Here is an 18,180-nt window from a genome sequence, read left to right on the forward strand (position 1 = left end):
TCAAAACACGTTTGAGAACTTTGGAAACAATTAATATTCTTTCATATATGTATGCAAATATACTTAATCCTAAAATTATTTATTTTTGAGTGTCAGTGAAATAATGTGCATTCAAACTTACCCTAAGCACTAACTTCAGCTACCACGTCGTTATGAGTGGCATGAGTTGGAGTCTCACCAGCAGACCACCCACCCTTTCCCTGAAACGGCTTCCCCAACTCAGGGTTCCGGGGGGGGGGGGGCCTGGAGTCTGTCCCAGAGGCTGCGGGTGCAGGGCAGGAAATGACCCAGGATGGGGCGCCAACCCATCGCAGCACACACACAATTTCATAACTCCAGTATACCTTAGCGTGTTTTTGAACAGTTGGCCGGGGGGTGGGGGTTAGGGTGAGGACTGGAGTACCCAGGAGGAACCCCGCGACGACACAGGGAGCGACGGCGGTGACTCGCACCCTGGCCCCAGAGCAGCAGTATTCACCTCCGCACCGCTAGGTCGTCCCTACCTCACCTCCGCACCGCTAGGTCGTCCCTACCTAACCTCCGCACCTCTAGGTCGTCCCTACCTCACCTCCGCACCGCTAGGTCGTCCCTACCTAACCTCCGCACCTCTAGGTCATCCCTACCTCACCTCCGCACCTCTAGGTCGTCCCTACCTCACCTCCGCACCGCTAGGTCGTCCCTACCTAACCTCCGCACCTCTAGGTCGTCCCTACCTAACCTCCGCACCTCTAGGTCGTCCCTACCTCACCTCCGCACCGCTAGGTCGTCCCTACCTAACCTCCGCACCTCTAGGTCGTCCCTACCTAACCTCCGCACCTCTAGGTCGTCCCTACCTCACCTCCGCACCTCTAGGCCGTCCCTACCTCACCTCCGCACCTCTAGGTCGTCCCTACCTCACCTCCGCACCGCTAGGTCGTCCCTACCTCACCTCCGCACCTCTAGGTCGTCCCTACCTCACCTCCGCTAGGTCGTCCCTACCTCACCTCCGCACCTCTAGGTCGTCCCTACCTCACCTCCGCACCGCTAGGTCGTCCCTACCTCACCTCCGCACCTCTAGGTCGTCCCTACCTCACCTCTGCACCTCTAGGTCGTCCCTATCTCACCTCCGCACCTCTAGGTCGTCCCTACCTCACCTCCGAACACAGAATTAATTACTGCATGACAACCTGCCCCCATGATTTTAGCCCCAGTCTCCCATATTATCTGCAGTAATAATTTTCCCTGGGCTTTTTCACCACACATGACCTCTAATTTACTGGACTGGACTTTCGTGAAGCAGTCAGTCGATGGTCCCTGTAAAATATGAGTCTAAGTGCTCCAGAACCAGGCAAACCACCTCAACAGCTACTGTAAATGCAGGACATGGTCAACCGAGTTAAAGTGTGTTTACGGTTTCTGATGTAGACGTGCTGTTTTTTTCAGAATGTATGGTGGTGTGTGGTTTTATGCAACTGCATCCGTTTTGTTTTGCAGTCTGCAAACAACCAAACAAACTAAAACTCGTGCAATTATGCAATATAGATTGAAACGGCTCTCGAAGATCTTACGTCTGCCACTTTGAGCGTCTTGTATATTTAAATCCTGTGTGACTCGATGTGACAATGTCTACTCTGCTGCCCCCTAGAGCCCGTCTCCGGTACAAACGTCAAGGCGACTTGCGCAGTAGATGGATGGGTCACGCTTAGGTGCTCTGTAACCGGGGGAGACGACGTCACGTTCCGCTGGACGCTGAACGCCACTTCCGAAAACAGCACCGTTTCAAAAGAGCGAAACGTGTCTTTTTACAAACTCACACCTGCGAAGCTCGTCTGTGAGGTAGAAAATGCTGTCAGCAGTCAAAACACTACGGCTGCTGCTGTAACATGCAGAGGTTGGTCTTTTAAATTAATTAAAATGACAGTCAACTATAAAGCGGTATATTTGAATGCTATAATAATTATTAACATATTACATTATGCTGTTTGATTTTATATCTGTTTTAATGCAGTTTTTTTTCCCTTTATTAATAAAAACAGAATATATTTCAATTTTCATCACTCTGGGAGCTTCTGTCTTGATTGTCCTATTTTGCGTGGCGCTTTGGAGCATCAAGAAGAAGCTGCCAAAGAAAGGGGAAGGTACCGGAAACGGGCTTTTTATGTAAACGAGACAATGCTGATGTGTGTGAATGTTTGTTTCGCCGTCATGATTGTGTGTTGGAGCATTTTCATCACTTGCTCGCTACATGGTCGCTGACTTCATTTTTAGAATGTCCTCACAGGAATGCCTGGTGAAGGAAAGAAAAGACTGGGATAGATATTTATGGTTTATTTAATAACTGGAATATCACTGTTCTTTATGAATGACTTTTATGATAAATCACTGGCCCCGTGCCCTGTAATAGACTGGCATCCCGTCCAGGCTGTACCCCGGTCCCGTGCCCAGTGATAGACTGGCATCCCATCCAGGGTGTACCCCGGTCCCTTGCCCTGTGATAGACTGGCATCCCATCCAGTCTGTACCCCGGCCTCGTGCCCTGTGATAGACTGGCATCCCGTCCAGGCTGTACCCCGGCCCCGTGACCTGTGATAGACTGGCCTCCCGTCCAGGGTGTACCCCGGCCCCGTGCCCTGTGATGGACTGGCATCCCCTCCAGGCTGTACCCCGGCCCCGTGCCCTGTGATGGACTGGCATCCCCTCCAGGCTGTACCCCGGCCCCGTGCCCTGTGATGGACTGGCATCTCGTCCAGGATGTACCATTTTATTTTCAGTGACCTGTAACAGAAATTCAGCAAAGAGGTCCATAAGCTTCACCAGGTTACCAGATGTATCCATGGTGCAAAAATGGCTGAGGATAAGCGATTATGCAAGGTGGATGGATAGATGGACGTTAGATTTATGTAAGTCAGGAAGAACTTGTACTGCCATTTTAAAACCTCCATAATTCTTCATGCATGTATCAATGACATTTTCAAGGGGAAAAACCAGAACCTTCAAGTTGGAATAAGAAGTGTCCTCGTGTAGTACTGTGACACTACCTGTAAGTCAGCATGCGAGTAAGTGTGAGCGGGCTTTTGGGATGACAGAGTAAAGAAGGCCTTGCTACTCTTACAGATCTCGAAGACGATGTTTACGTCACAATGAAAGGTTCCTGTGAGGCTAAGAAGGAAGCGAAGGCTGATATCATCTCCAAACTCGGTAATACTTTAAAAACGATACAATCAAATAATAAGGTTGTATTAGGGTTAGCTGACCTGTCTTAGTGTAGCTACAAGCGGGTACCCTGTGCCTGCAGTAGACGCGTCATTGATTAAGAGCAGAGGTCATATTCTCAGGTCTGCTATTTCAGTTGTGGTTGTACAGTATTTGCAACCATTCGCTTAAGAGTAAATAAAAAATGCGGCTATGACAAGGAACAGCTGTGCAATGAACTGGTCTTAAGCAGTCAAAGAAAATGCTTGAAGCTATTTATATGGGTAGCAAGTGTATATCTGTTCAGGGAAATGTTTGGAAATTAGCATAAAAACAATAAAAAATTTCTTCTGTTCTCCAAAAAGTTACTGATATCTTGCTGGACGGCTAGATGAACACCGCTTCAGTTCCCAAACCCGTCCTCAGGGCCACCTCAGCCATTCCATGCATTCGTTACATCTCATTTTCCAGCTCAGTTTGACAAATGAATAAGATATTGATTAGCCAAGCATGGTTTGCTATTGGTTGAGTCAGCGAATACATGGGCGTATTAGATGGTTGGTGCATATATTGGAGTGACATTAGGGGAGGTTTCCAATGGCTAAGCTCATACACTTTGGCTGGCATGATATCATAGTTTTCCACCAACATGAATATCATTTAAGCATAATTTTCTTTGACTGTCTAAGATTTTTGCACAATACTGCATATTCATCGCCATCTCTTTTCCTCCAGATACGTGCACACTTCAGCCAGTAAGAGCAAACGACTCTGGAAAAACAGAGGATGCAGAGGACATATATGTTTAACTATCTGTCTGTATATACAACAGTGGGACAAACAAAAAGACCCAAGGAAGCATTTAAATATATGTTCTGGACTGGAAACCTGTATTGATAGTGTAATTAATTTTGTGTATTGCTTATTTTGTTATAAAGATAAAGATGCTTTATTGTCATTGTACAAATACAATGAGATTTCGTTTGGAGTGCGCCAGCAGATACACAGTAAAAAGTTACAATAAAATCCAAAGAATAAAATATGTATACACACACGCACATGTAGGGTAAACATATCCTTATGGGGACCACTCATTCATTTCAATGGGAAAAATGCTAACGCTAACTATGACAACCTTAACCCCTACCCTGCCCTAACCATAACCATAAGTAACCTAACAAAATACAAGAGTTTTTGCAGTTTTAGTTTTTTCATAGCAGTCACCGATTTTTATAAAATAGAGTTTTCCCTTATGGGGACCAGGAAACCGGTCCCCATAAGGGGAAAAAAAACGGATATTTATCACGTTATTGGGACATTATGTCCCCATAAGGATAGGTAAAGCCGCTCACTCTCACACACACACATACACTCACCTAAAGGATTATTAGGAACACCTGTTCAATTTCTCATTAATGCAATTATCTAATCAACCAATCACATGGCAGTTGCTTCAATGCATTTAGGGGTGTGGTCCTGGTCAAGACAATCTCCTGAACTCCAAACTGAATGTCAGAATGGGAAAGAAAGGTGATTTAAGCAATTTTGAGCGTGGCATGGTTGTTGGTGCCAGACGGGCCGGTCTGAGTATTTCACAATCTGCTCAGTTACTGGGATTTTCACGCACAACCATTTCTAGGGTTTACAAAGAATGGTGTGCAAAGGGAAAAACATCCAGTATGCGGCAGTCCTGTGGGCGAAAATGCCTTGTTGATGCTAGAGGTTAGAGGAGAATGGGCCGACTGATTCAAGCTGATAGAAGAGCAACTTTGACTGAAATAACCACTCGTTACAACCGAGGTATGCAGCAAAGCATTTGTGAAGCCACAGCACGCACAACCTTGAGGCGGATGGGCTACAACAGCAGAAGACCCCACCGGGTACCACTCATCTCCACTACAAATAGGAAAATGAGGCTACAATTTGCACAAGCTCACCAAAATTGGACAGTTGAAGACTGAAAAAATGTTGCCTGGTCTGATGAGTCTCGATTTCTGTTGAGACATTCAAATGGTAGAGTCAGAATTTGGCGTAAACAGAATGAGAACTTGGATCCATCATGCCTTGTTACCACTGTGCAGGCTGGTGGTGGTGGTGTAATGGTGTGGGGGATGTTTTCTTGGCACACATTAGGCCCCTTAGTGCCAATTGGGCATCGTTTAAATGCCACGGCCTACCTGAGCATTGTTTCTGACCATGTCCATCCCTTTATGACCACCATGTACCCATCCTCTGATGGCTACTTCCAGCAGGATAATGCACCATGTCACAAAGCTCAAATCATTTCAAATTGGTTTCTTGAACATGACAATGAGTTCACTGTACTACAATGGCCCCCACAGTCACCAGATCTCAACCCAATAGAGCATCTTTGGGATGTGGTGGAACGGGAGCTTCGTGCCCTGGATGTGCATCCCACAAATCTCCATCAACTGCAAGATGCTATCCTATCAATATGGGCCAACATTTCTAAAGAATGCTTTCAGCACCTTGTTGAATCAATGCCACGTAGAATTAAGGCAGTTCTGAAGGTGATAGGGGGTCAAACACCATATTAGTATGGTGTTCCTAATAATCCTTTAGGTGAGTGTATATACACACATTCACAGTGAATAAGGTGCTGGTAAATTAGTGCAATATAATCATACTCATGAATGGTTATGATTTTGTATAAAGCTTTTTGTATATTTATACATAAATATAAATACATGTATGTGTTTGTCTATATATATATATACAATCTGTTAATGTTACATTGTTTAACTGCCTTAAAAATAAACATATATATGAATGCTTGGCTTTAACCGAAAGCTGATTATTCAAAATGTGTTAAGTAGAAACACCGACCATAAAGAAAGAAAGACTGATGGATGGATCTACAGATTATCAGTGTATGTCACGCATATTATTGCATTTACGTTGCGGCCAGAAACACGGTGCTTTTTCAGTTTTACGGACTGATATGCTGCTGTTTCAAACCTTTGCCGAAAGATAGTTGATTTGCTTCTGTGTAGGAAGTAGTGGTTTTGTAGACAATCCAGCTTGTGGGTTAAAGAGAACCGTGTGACCAAAAATACGGCGTGTGACCTACAGTAACTCAGACGAGCGACCTGGTTCACCTTCACTCCCAGCGGCCTCCTCTCTGCATCTCAGCAGGCGGCTGCTGCTCGCTCTCCAGCTAGGAAGGACGGAGAATGCGGTGATTGAATCTGAAAGCAAAGCCTTCATAAAACGAAAACAAAAATAGCAGGAGGCGTCAGTCACAGACTTTCTCTATGTCTAGAGTGATAGACGGGGTGTAAATGACATGCCGTTGTCAGCTCATTAAGGTCACAACTGAGGAATGATACGCGAAAAGTCATAAGGGGTTTTCCAGCGAAGGAAAGCCGTCTGCGCCAAAAGACGCCGTGAAATGTTTAACTTGCAGGCAAACACTGCAAATCATCCGCGGCAATTAGCATATTAACCATTCATTCTGTTTCTTTCTTTCCACCACTTCTGAAAAATCAGGATCTTTACACCAAACAGGTAGAACATTTCAAGATTTGAATTTATGTAATTATGCATGATTTTATATTTATATTTATTTTACATTTTCACCTTTATCCAGCAGAGGGAGCCAATTCTTTTTTCCTAAAGTAAATGCCGTGTGAAGCGTGCAGATTTATCAGGTGGAGGGACGCTTACGTGATATTCGACGTTTATACTTGAATACTACTGATATCACTTGTATATTTATATGATTTATATGATATAGTTATTCTAGAAAGATCGATAAGAGGAGCATGCGCTACATTCGGTATAAAAACTACCCCTTTGTAGAGCTGCGGCAACAGAGATATAACGTGCATTTATACTGCAACTCATATGAAACTAGAAATTGCGAGTTTAAAATTAGAAGTCGCATTGTCTTTGAAGCCGCAGGCCAAACTGCGTGCAACATGACTATAAACCAGGGTCACCAATCTTTTTGAAACTGAGAGCTACTTCATGGGTACGATGGGCTACCAGTTTGAAACGCCCTCCTAAACTTATCTAAACTTCATGTATAATAAACATGTTTTAAATGCTTTTTTTAGATATTGTTTGCAGATGATGTGTTTGTATTTTATTATGTACGGCCGTGTAGACAGAAAACATACTTTTTTCACCGTAGAAGAGATGTGATACACATACTGTATAGTGGCCGTTTGAGGGTAAATCCAGGTAAAATATTGAATTTTACCCAGTACGCAGCCAGATGTTGCCCTGAAGCAAGTTAAATACCTCAGTAAATGTTACAACAAAAACATTCAAGTTAAAATTTGCTAATTCAAGTTATTTAATTCTGCAAAGGACAGGCTGCAGACAACTTAGCCCAGCAAACAATATGACGTTGAAATGACGTCTTTTAGACGTCTTGGCCTACCATAGAAAAGACGTCTTCAGAGGGTGCAGAATGAAAGTTTTTATGACGTCTTTTTTAGACGTCCTCTGGATGTTCAGTTATGGATGTTCAGACAACTATAAGACGTCTGTATAAGGTGAAAAAACAGTCCGGAAATGGTCGGTGTCGACGTCGTTTTAACGTCACACATAGACTTACTTTAGACGTAATTTATGTATTTACAGCTTTATTCATTACAAAATAATCCCCACTATATATTCTAATACCATATTATGTTTCACCCCAATAACCTAGTATCATTAAGCAAATTCAGTACAAAAAGTCTCACACGGCATTCTTAATACATTTTTATTGGGAGTATCAGATCAGATGACAATAATACATGACATGACAATAATAACTTTGAATCCTTGAAATACATGTATTTGATAATTTTCCTTGCAGCTATCTTTTTACACAGAGCCACAATACGCAATAATTTTATTCACTGCTAACAGTTTGTATCAGGAGTTGGTTATTGTTATTTCAGCTCTAAAAGCTGAAATTACTAATCTGCAGGATAGTAAGGGTCTTATAATTGAAAACGACATTGACATAGTAAATGAGTTCAATGATAGTTTTGCACGGGTATTCACTGTTGAGGACACTAGTAATTTACCAGTTCTTATTACTAATCCAACATCGTCTATCACTAATATATATATAACTGAAGCTGATGTTTTGCAAAGCCTAGCTAAGCTCAAAATAAATAAATCACAGGGCCCTGATGGCATCTTACCTATAGTGTTAAAAGAGATGAGGGATATTATTTGCCGACCCTTAACATTACTGTTTCAAAAATCCTTATCTGAAGGTGTGGTACCTTCTGATTGGAAGCATGCCAACATAACGCCTATTTTCAAAAAAGGGGATAGAAGTAATTTGTCAAACTATAGGCCAATCAGTCTAACTTGTATAACTGGTAAAGTTATGGAGGCTATAATCAAAGAGAAAATGGTAGATTACCTGGACTCAAATAACATTTTGAGGGATAGCCAGCATGGATTTAGGAGAGGTAGATCCTGTTTAACAAATCTGTTGGAGTTTTTTGAGGAAGCTACTCAGGAAGTTGATGATAAGAAGGCCTATGATGTCATCTACTTAGATTTCCAAAAGGCTTTTGATGTTGTTCCCCACTTAAACTCAAAGCGACAGGTATTTTAGGAACTGTAGTGACCTGGATTGATAACTGGTTAACGGATAGGAAGCAGCGAGTAGTTATAAGAGGCTCAATGTCACAGTGGGCCTGCGTTCATAGTGGGGTACCGCAGGGTTCAATTTTAGGACCACTTTTGTTCCTAATTTACATAAATGATATAGACACCAATATATACAGTAAACTGGTGAAATTTGCAGATGACACCAAGGTGGGTGGTGTAGCAGATACTGAACTAGCGGCTCAGCAGCTACAGCGGGATCTTAATTTAATTAGTGACTGGGCTGACACCTGGCAGATGAAATTTAACATAGACAAATGTAAGGTACTCCATGTAGGGAGCAGAAATATAAAGTACAGGTATTTTATGGGACCTACTGAAATAAAGGTAGCTGATTATGAGAAAGACCTTGGTGTGTATGTTGATGCTTCCATGTCTCATTCTCGCCAGTGCGGGGAAGCAATAAAAAAGGCCAATAGGATGTTGGGGTATATCTCCAGGTGTGTGGAGTTTAAGTCAAGGGAGGTAATGCTAAGATTATACAATTCCTTGGTGAGACCTCACCTAGAATATTGTGTACAGGTTTGGTCACCATATCTTAAAAAGGACATAGCGGCCTTAGAAAAGGTGCAGCGTAGGGCCACACGAATGATTCCTGGTCTTAGAGGAATGTCATACGAGGAAAGGTTATTTGAGCTAAATCTGTTCAGCCTCAAGCAAAGGAGACTGAGGGGGGACATGATCCAGGTCTATAAGATTCTAACAGGTTTGGATGCTGTTCAAACGAATAGTTACTTCAGCATTAGTTCAAATACAAGATCTCGTGGCCATAGGTGGAAATTAGCGGGAGAACATTTCAAACTGGATTTAAGGAAGCACTTCTTTACACAGCGTGTAGTCAGAGTATGGAATAGACTTCCTGATAACGTAGTGCAAGCTGAATCCTTGGGTTCCTTTAAATCAGAGCTTGATAAGATTTTAACAACTCTGAGCTATTAGTTAAGTTCTCCCCAAGCGAGCTTGATGGGCCGAATGGCCTCCTCTCGTTTGTATAGTTCTTATGTTCTTAAGTAATGTGCATGCAGGTGATTTTTGTATAGATTTATCTACACCCTTCTGGCAGTGCTGCCATTGCAGTCAGGTGTCACAGACGACGAGGAGTATAAGTAGTCCAACTGGCTGCAGTCAGTTTATACTCCACCCCTGCGGCCGCCGGCAGATCGCGTTCCACGTCGCGTCAGCTGCAGACAGACCTAAGCCCAAGTAGAACGCAACCATTGCTTCTTTTTTGGCTGTTTTGCTAGCGTTCAGTAAACCTCTGCTCGATAGGCCATCAAGTTGTCTGTCTCAGCGCATTCTATAAAACGGAGCAAACTTGGTTGATCGAGTTTTATAGTCTGTGTGTATCATCGTGATCATCCTCATTTTTTATCGATAAAAAAAATCGAGATCGTTTTATCGCCTAGCACTACTTCTTATTGTGAAATATGTATATATTTTTTTTCAAAGTCAGTATTTATTTCATAATGCCGTTTTGCATCATTTCATGATGCCTTATTTCATCATTTCATGACGCTGAATGATGAAATACTATACTTTTCCCGCTTTACTGCAAAATGGAAGTCGTTCTGCGCTCACAAGAGCGCTAAAAATATATGAAATCATATTTCACAATAAGTAAATTTATATAACAGAATGCAATATATTTCACAAAAATGAGCTGTATTTCACAATATCATTCTCATATATTTCATAATACTTTTGAACACTTTGGAGTTCCGTATGTACAGATGTGTTTTACCTTCAGATTAATTATGTGGACATATTGGTTTGCAAAAAAGTCAGCAATGCGATTATTAAACAATGTGCACAACTAAACAATGCTAAATACTACTTACCTTAAACTTTAAACTTGTCCACAACGACGTGCAGTTTCTCACAACCGCTTTACTGCAAAAGAGCGCATGCGCGACAGTGTTGGTCTTTTTTTTTTTTTAGCGCTACTGTAACAGAACTTGGCCAAACCACACACCGGACGTGCATTGGCAAATTGTGATTATGGGATTTGCTTACGTGTAGCAGTTTATTTTTGGACATTTTAAAACATTAAAATTACAACAGCATGAGCTACAATAGGCACCAGAATTGACGCTGACAATGTTTACATGGAATTGACGATCTGTCTACAAATGTCCAAAAGTCGCCTACCTAGACGTTCAGCTTGAACTACATATCTACGTCCAAGAGGGGTCAGAGTTAGACGTGCAGATACTGTACCTGATTTGCACGTTGTGCAGACATCCAGATATGGTTCTGGACCGACCGACCCCATCTAGACATGATCTGCACGTCTGATGGACGTCTCATGTTTGGTGGGAGTTAAAGGTAAGTTCTGGGTAGGAATCCAAACCAGCAGTCACCGAATGTCAGAGGCGGACGAACACGGAAAGCAATCTTACGGCAAATACGTGCTATTCCATTATAAACATAAAATTAGCTACATCAAAGTCATTGGGGTAGTTTGCAAACCTTCCATACTGTTCAATAATAAATGATACTTTATTTTATCTATGGGGAAATTCTCATCACGCCTCACCCAACTTGCTCGCTGTCGTTGAGAGTAAGCTGGAGCCCAGGGGGCTGGGGGTTAGGGGTCGGCCTCTAGGGTCCCGCAGATGTGCTGAGGCTGGACTCGATCACAGGCGCAGAAGCTTAGCCCCGTTGAGCCCCAAGGTAATAAAACTGTTACATATACCTAAATGCGCATGTGCATGTGTGTGTAGACTTGTCTAAAATCGAAATTTCTCATAATAGCTGGCTGAGCAAAATTGGCGACCCTGTAAGTGATCGTTCTTCAGATGCATGTTGTACTGAGCTGGGAGCTGTCTGATTTCAGAGGAACATTCTCTACTAAAAGGCCGTGAGCAAGCATATTTGCAACAGTTGGAAAAGGATTAATTTTTAGTATGACCACTAGGTGGAAACCTTACAACACTAATGGTTTACGACATCTTCCCAGTTGAACTTGACCTGGTTTAAAAAATTTGTGTTGTTTCTCAGGCTTAAAAAAAAGCCTTTCATTTAAAAAAGAAAAGAAAATGAGCAAAGGAAGCAACTAAATATATAAGAAAAAATGCATGTGATAAAAACACCACTACTCGGAGTGCCAACTCTGTGTTCGCTGACGAACAAAATGGGTTCTATGCCCAGTTGCTAAAGGAGTGTGGTGACATCAGCGGGATCCGCATCGACCACGTCAGCGCGAGACAGGCGGAGGGCCTCAAAGCACGGAAACCCCAGGAAACCTGCGGGACCCAACGGCATCTTGGAGTGGCTTGACCCGCATCTTTAATGGATCTCTGGCTCATTCCATTGTGCCTTTATGCTTCAGAAGATCCACCATTGCCCCAGTGCCGGAGCACAGCAAGCCGTCCAGCCTGAATAACTGATAAATTCAAAATTAAAATAATAAAATCAGTATTTAACACCGTAATCCTACTCAGACCAACCACTAAACGGAGGGATTTAGGACTAAACGCCCGGCTTCCATACAGGACGACCGCAAGTGGTTAGACTGGGCAGCTGTGGGTCCGAGTCCATCGCTCTTAGCACTGCGGTTCCTCAAGGATGCATCTCGAGCTTCCTGCTGCTGACACTCTATACCTACGACTGCGTGGCCACTGACAGCTGCACCGCCATTGTGAGATTGGCCGATGCCACAGTAGTGCTGGGTCTTACCTCCAGCAATGATGAGACGACCTCCTTGAGGGAAGTGGGGAACCTGGAAAGGTGGTGCCAGGCTGACGGTCTCCAGCTGAACACCAGCAAAGCATAAGAGATGGTGGTGGGCTAGGGCAGGAAACTGCAGCCCCTGCTACCCCCCCCCCTCCCCCCACATCAGTGGGGCTCCAGAGGAGAGGGTGAGACACTTTAAGTACCTTGGTGTTCAGCTCACAGAAGATCTCACCTGGTCCCCACACATACATGGACAGATTACTAAGGCGAAGCAACAATTATATCATTTGAGGCAACTGAGGAGGTGTAAGGTTTCATCTACGATCCTCAGTTGAGAGCATCCTGACCATGAGATACACAGTGTGGTTTGGAAGCTGCTCCAACCAAGACCGCAAAGCCCTGCGGGGAGTGATCAAAGCAGCTGAGCCTCCCTACATCTACACCAGGCGCTGCAGGACCAAGGAGATCAGAACCATGAAAGAGCCTCCCCATCCCAGTAATTGTTGGAATCTTTTTAATTCCGCCAAGTACAACATTTCTTGCCAATCAGTGGTATTTCCATGTATGAAGATGCATTTATTTCAAGTTTCGAGATTCAAGAAGTTTGACTGGCCTGTTCCTACGAAGTACCATAGGCAACAGGTCTTGATTGGCGTTATGACTCATTACTGATTAATAATGATTCATTACTGATGAATAATGATGCATTACTCATTAATAATGATGATTACTGATTAATAATGATTCATTACTGATGAATAATGATGCATTACTGATTAATAATGATGGATTACTCATTAATAATGACGAATACTGATCAATGATGATGCATTACTGATCAATGATGATGCATTACTGATCGATGATGATGCATTACTGATTAATGATGATGCATTACTGATCAATAATGACGCATTACTGATTAATGATGACGCATTACTGATTGATGGTGGCGCATTACTCCTGTGATCTTCATCAAAGGTATCTGATGTTTGTGCCACAGTAAGCCTCCTGTTGGGTCGTACCTAACCCTGACCCTTCATTCACATCTCCCGTAGACGAGTCCCAGCCATTCTACACCCTGTCGCCTTTCATGGGCTTTCCCTCCCCAGGCCTCTATCAGTAGGTGCTCCCCACAGCTGGGCCTGAGCTCCCCACAGCTGGGCCTGAGCTCCCCACAGCTGGGCCTGAGCTCCCCACTGCTGGGCCTGAGCTCCCCACAAGCCGGAGATGCTCTGACCCAGCCGTCTGGCCTTAATAATTTTGCTCAGAGTCACTCGGATCTTTATCGCTGCCCACTTCTTCCACTTTCAACATGTCAACTATGAGTAGCGATTGTTAGATTACCGTCTAATGGATCCCAGACCCCGACATTCACCATTTTCATTAAGCAGTCAACATTATTCACGTGGGGGTGCTCATAATGTTTTGGCTCATCAGCGTATACAGCATGCAGACAGAAGTAAGAGGTTCGGTTACTGTGTAGCCAAACATTAAAATGGCTAAGATGTGATATAAACTAATTTAAACATGGCATTATCAATGGTGCCACACAGAGTGGCTCCCAGCATCTCAGAAGCAGCCAGCAAACTGGGATTTCCATGTACTACGATGTCTGGATTTACGGAAAACGGCACAACACTCAAAAAGCCGCAGCTCAACGAGCAAAAACGTGAGAAAAGTCGAAGAAGAACAGCCAGACTTGTTAAGGGTAACAGGGAGACCCCATGGGATAAAGTAGACAGGTCCTATACAGTATATGTACAAATATGTATCTTAAAGGCAATTTTGAAACTTTGTTTTCCCTGCTTTTCGTTATATATTTAATGTAGAAAGTAGATTAATAAATCAAGTTCTGCATCATGAATCAATCAGTCTACAGAAATGTGACAGGAAATGGAAGCCCCCCCCCCCCCCCAAAGCAGTTTCGCCAGACTGGGGAGTCGCCTGAGGTCAGGGGTGCTGGCCCCAGGATCACATGCAAATTGTGTCAAGTTGAGACCTTCCGAGGCGCTGGGGGGCCATAAAGCGCAATCTTTACAGCCCATCATAATCAAACTTTCCATAAAACACGCTTTCATGGCCTTGCTTCGGTTAATGATTTTACAGACAGGTGACAGGATGCACGGACAATGTCCAATGAACATCTAACGCACCATTCAGTCTACAGAGCTTGTTACAGACGTCCTTTTCTTCAGACTTACACTCCAAATAAAAACAGTCTTTAGCATGAGAGCAGAGTTCCTATTGTTCTTTGTTCTTATTGTATTTTGCGTTTGTATAATCTTTTCTATGTTTTCTTTCAAATAACCTTGTGGATCTTGATTCATTACTTCCCATACCCTGTGAAAATGATTAATTTCTCCCTGACGCTACCTCTGTAAATGCTGATACCAGCTATGGTCGGTGCCTTCCAAGGTTCTAATAACAGTTTGAAACTTTATTAACGGTGAATCACGTATTTGTAAAAACTACAAGGATAACATCTTAGCTGATACATGGCCGGGAGGCGTTTGGTTTCTCCGCCTGTCTTGCTCGTTGTTACAGAGCAAACAGAGCAGACTGCTCAGACGGTGATAAGGAGAGAATCACGGAACCACGGCGTGATCCCCTCCCGAGCTGCCTCAGCTCTCTACCCAGAGGTAAACAGAAGCATCGGCGCTCCCTGAACGAACCCCCCTGTATCGTCTGTAATATACAGCACAGGGACCAAAGGTGACACTATTGTCAGGGCTGGGGGGGGGGGGGGATGAATATATCAGCACTGTAGCATGGTGCCCAATCACAGTGCGGTTCCTCCTACGGTCCCGATTCAACAGGTAAACGTGGGCGGAACCACAAATAAATGTGTAACTCCTCCCACCAACTATTTTCCATGGTAACGATAAGTTGTGGGCGGGGCTAAATAGCGTTTTTCATTACTATTCCAGGGATTTCCCAGCATAAGCATGCAGTCTGTCATTTAATTCTTTTGCATTTTTTCCCCATCTTCAAACTCAAACTTAATTCTTATGTCTTTACGGAATATGTACGTCACTTTCACTGTCCAAAACGTCGCTCCAGATCACAAGTTATGTTCAACGTTACTCGTATCAGAATTAAATCACTTCCACTACTCAACTATATTTTATGACTGCAGTATTTTTAAAGCGTTGAGAATTATTTTATATGAGTCACTAGTACAGGAACTTAACGGAAAAAGAAATGCAAGAACTGATTTGAAATGAGTAAAATATATGATATCAAATTCATTGTAGCACAATCAGTGTTCATTTTTTATCTGGGCAGTTTACTAATGCGATAATGGCTCCGATGTAGAATTGTTTATGTTATTGTGGTGCTCAAAGTAAATACGATGATTATTTTTTCTGCTTTGTGATAATTATTCGTGTACAAACTTAAAAACAAATCTTGAGCAAAGTGAACTCTTAATAAAATGTATAAGTAGCATGTTAGACAATATGAAAAGTATTCGATGCTTGAAAGGTAATACTTCACAGAAAGGTAATACTTCACAGAAAGTGTCCAGATACAAACATAAATATGTTTACATGGGAAAGTAAACAGTGGCATGTGGCTTTGGCAGTGAACCCCCCCACCCCAGGCCGTACTGTGGCCCACGTGGCTGCAGACGGCCCCCTCCCCAGTAATGCCCTGGGCCCCCACAAGCCTACGGCACTCAGGCATCAATGGAGAGGAAGCCCTTTGATCTGTGCATCTGAAGGGCCTTCAGCCTCAGTTAAGGGGTGAGGAGGTGTCACAGGAACAAGCAGACAATGCAGAGCAAAGTGCCGGCTTCCGCGGGGGGGGGCAGGTTGCTGCATTGTACCCTATCTGTAGGGACATTGTGCCCCAAACAGAGGCCTTCGTCGGAGACTTCAACTGATAAGATGTTACTGTGCATTTCCCATAAAACAAGGGATAATGTGAGACAAAAGCCAACAGACAACCGATAAATATATACAAATTAAATACGTAATGGACACAGGGTATATGGACGAAAATTCTTCTTTGGATTACAGGAGGACTGAGTTCGAGATCCCAGCACTGTAACACGTGATGAGGAAGCCTGACTAAAGGTCTCTGTGATGCATCGACGTGTTTTTTTAAAATCTCCATTCAATAGCATCCCTTTGACGTCCTGCTGTGTCCTGTAACACTATCTGTGACTTTGTTACTTGCACGCGAATAATGATCAGTGGCATCGCACACACCCTGAGAAGAATCTCTTTGGCCTCAGCGGTTCACCGCTGTGACGGGTTAAAAGTTAACTCTTCCTAAGCATCCGGGGTTTATCTTGCTGCTCAACGACCTTTAAAACACGCTCTTTATTTACGCATTCTATGAGACTTGTTTCCCTCTGTCATTATGAACTTCCTGTTAGATACTGCTCCTACTCCTGTACCTACTACATGTCGGCAGGGACGGTACTGGGGGGGGGGGGGGGGGGGTGTCAGTGTCCCTGTGACAAATGTATTAAATGTATTATGATTATTACTGTTATTATTATCATTTACATTTATATTTGTGTGCTAAAACTTCGTGCACTGGGATCAGGCGCAAGTGCATTTTCTTTGACGGACCCGTAACACGCATGCGCCGGATGGGCGAGTCGCTTCAGTTAACGACTGATACAAATAATCACGCTTGTGGAAGCAGGACAGTCTAAACAAGAAATCAGAGTGAATTACATATTTGTAAAAACTGTAAAATGTGACTGCAAAGCACTGCATAAATAATGTATCGGTATTCAAAATTGTCTTCTGCTTCTTAATGCTGGCGATCTAGTGTAAGGTCAAATGCATCTGACCCCCCTAACAGAAAACTGTCCCCAGTCTGCCCCCCCCCCCCCCACTTAAAATGGTCCACAACTGCCACTGCATGTCAGCCAGGCCTTGTTTAATGAGACCATTACCCATTAATGAAATGTTTGTATGTTTGCATAGTGCTTAATGCACAAATCTGAATAGGGGGAGGACTTGTTTGGCTTAAGATTTAACCATGTGAAAAAACGCTTTGTCAGTAGATTTTGAAGTTGGTTAAAAATAATTAACTTTTCCAGCATGGCCCTCCATGGGGGGGGGGGGTTTCGTGTACCTCACCGTGAAGGTATCCTACTGCACCTGACTTTCACGCTCACTGTCTCGTTCTTGCCAAGCCTTATGCCAGCAGAAAGCTTGTTTGCACAACGGTGGAAGTTCCCTGGTAGCAATTCTTCATTCCGATTGGTCGTCGTACCTTATGAGAAGGGGCTGCATCTCCCAATCGCGGCTGAGCATTGGGCCTGCAGTGCTCAATGTGCCACGCCTCTCCAAGCGCTGGATGCGCCTGGATGACCCTCCAAATGTTTCAGTTGCTAGGGGCTGAGGTCCGAGGACCTTGTGATTTGAAGGGTTGATGTGTTCCACGCCTGCACCCAGTATGCCAGGGACTGCGCCAGAAGATGGTCCAGCTGGACACACTGTGTATCATTGCAGTCTTTCTCTTTAATTCATGTACCCAAAATATCTGTGCGCATTAGGGTTAAGGCAGGGTTCACCCCCGGTTACTAAAGCGCATCTGTGCTCTTTGTTTCTGAGCTGAAAGGTAAAGTGCTTTAATGTCAGTGACGTAATGCAATGCGGCCCTTATACACCACTGATGCTCTCACCTGAAATTTAAATAATAGCATCTGTTTGCGTGTCTTCAGGG

At 43.6% G+C, this 18,180-nt stretch overlaps 1 protein-coding gene and 1 long non-coding RNA gene across 2 annotated transcripts in view; both read left to right on the forward strand.

The window, feature by feature from the left end:
• csf1rb (colony stimulating factor 1 receptor, b) overlaps window positions 1-18,180 on the forward strand; it is a 70,754-nt gene that overhangs the window by 3,697 nt on the left and 48,877 nt on the right. The window lies entirely within an intron of this gene.
• Window positions 1,363-4,777, forward strand: LOC111850510 (uncharacterized). Its single transcript, XR_011985163.1, has 3 exons — window positions 1,363-1,870; window positions 2,016-3,177; window positions 3,907-4,777. It is a non-coding gene; the product is annotated as an uncharacterized lncRNA (long non-coding RNA).

Source organism: Paramormyrops kingsleyae, chromosome 24 (assembly GCF_048594095.1).
Source record: "Paramormyrops kingsleyae isolate MSU_618 chromosome 24, PKINGS_0.4, whole genome shotgun sequence".
Classification (NCBI taxonomy): Eukaryota; Metazoa; Chordata; class Actinopteri; order Osteoglossiformes; family Mormyridae; genus Paramormyrops; species Paramormyrops kingsleyae.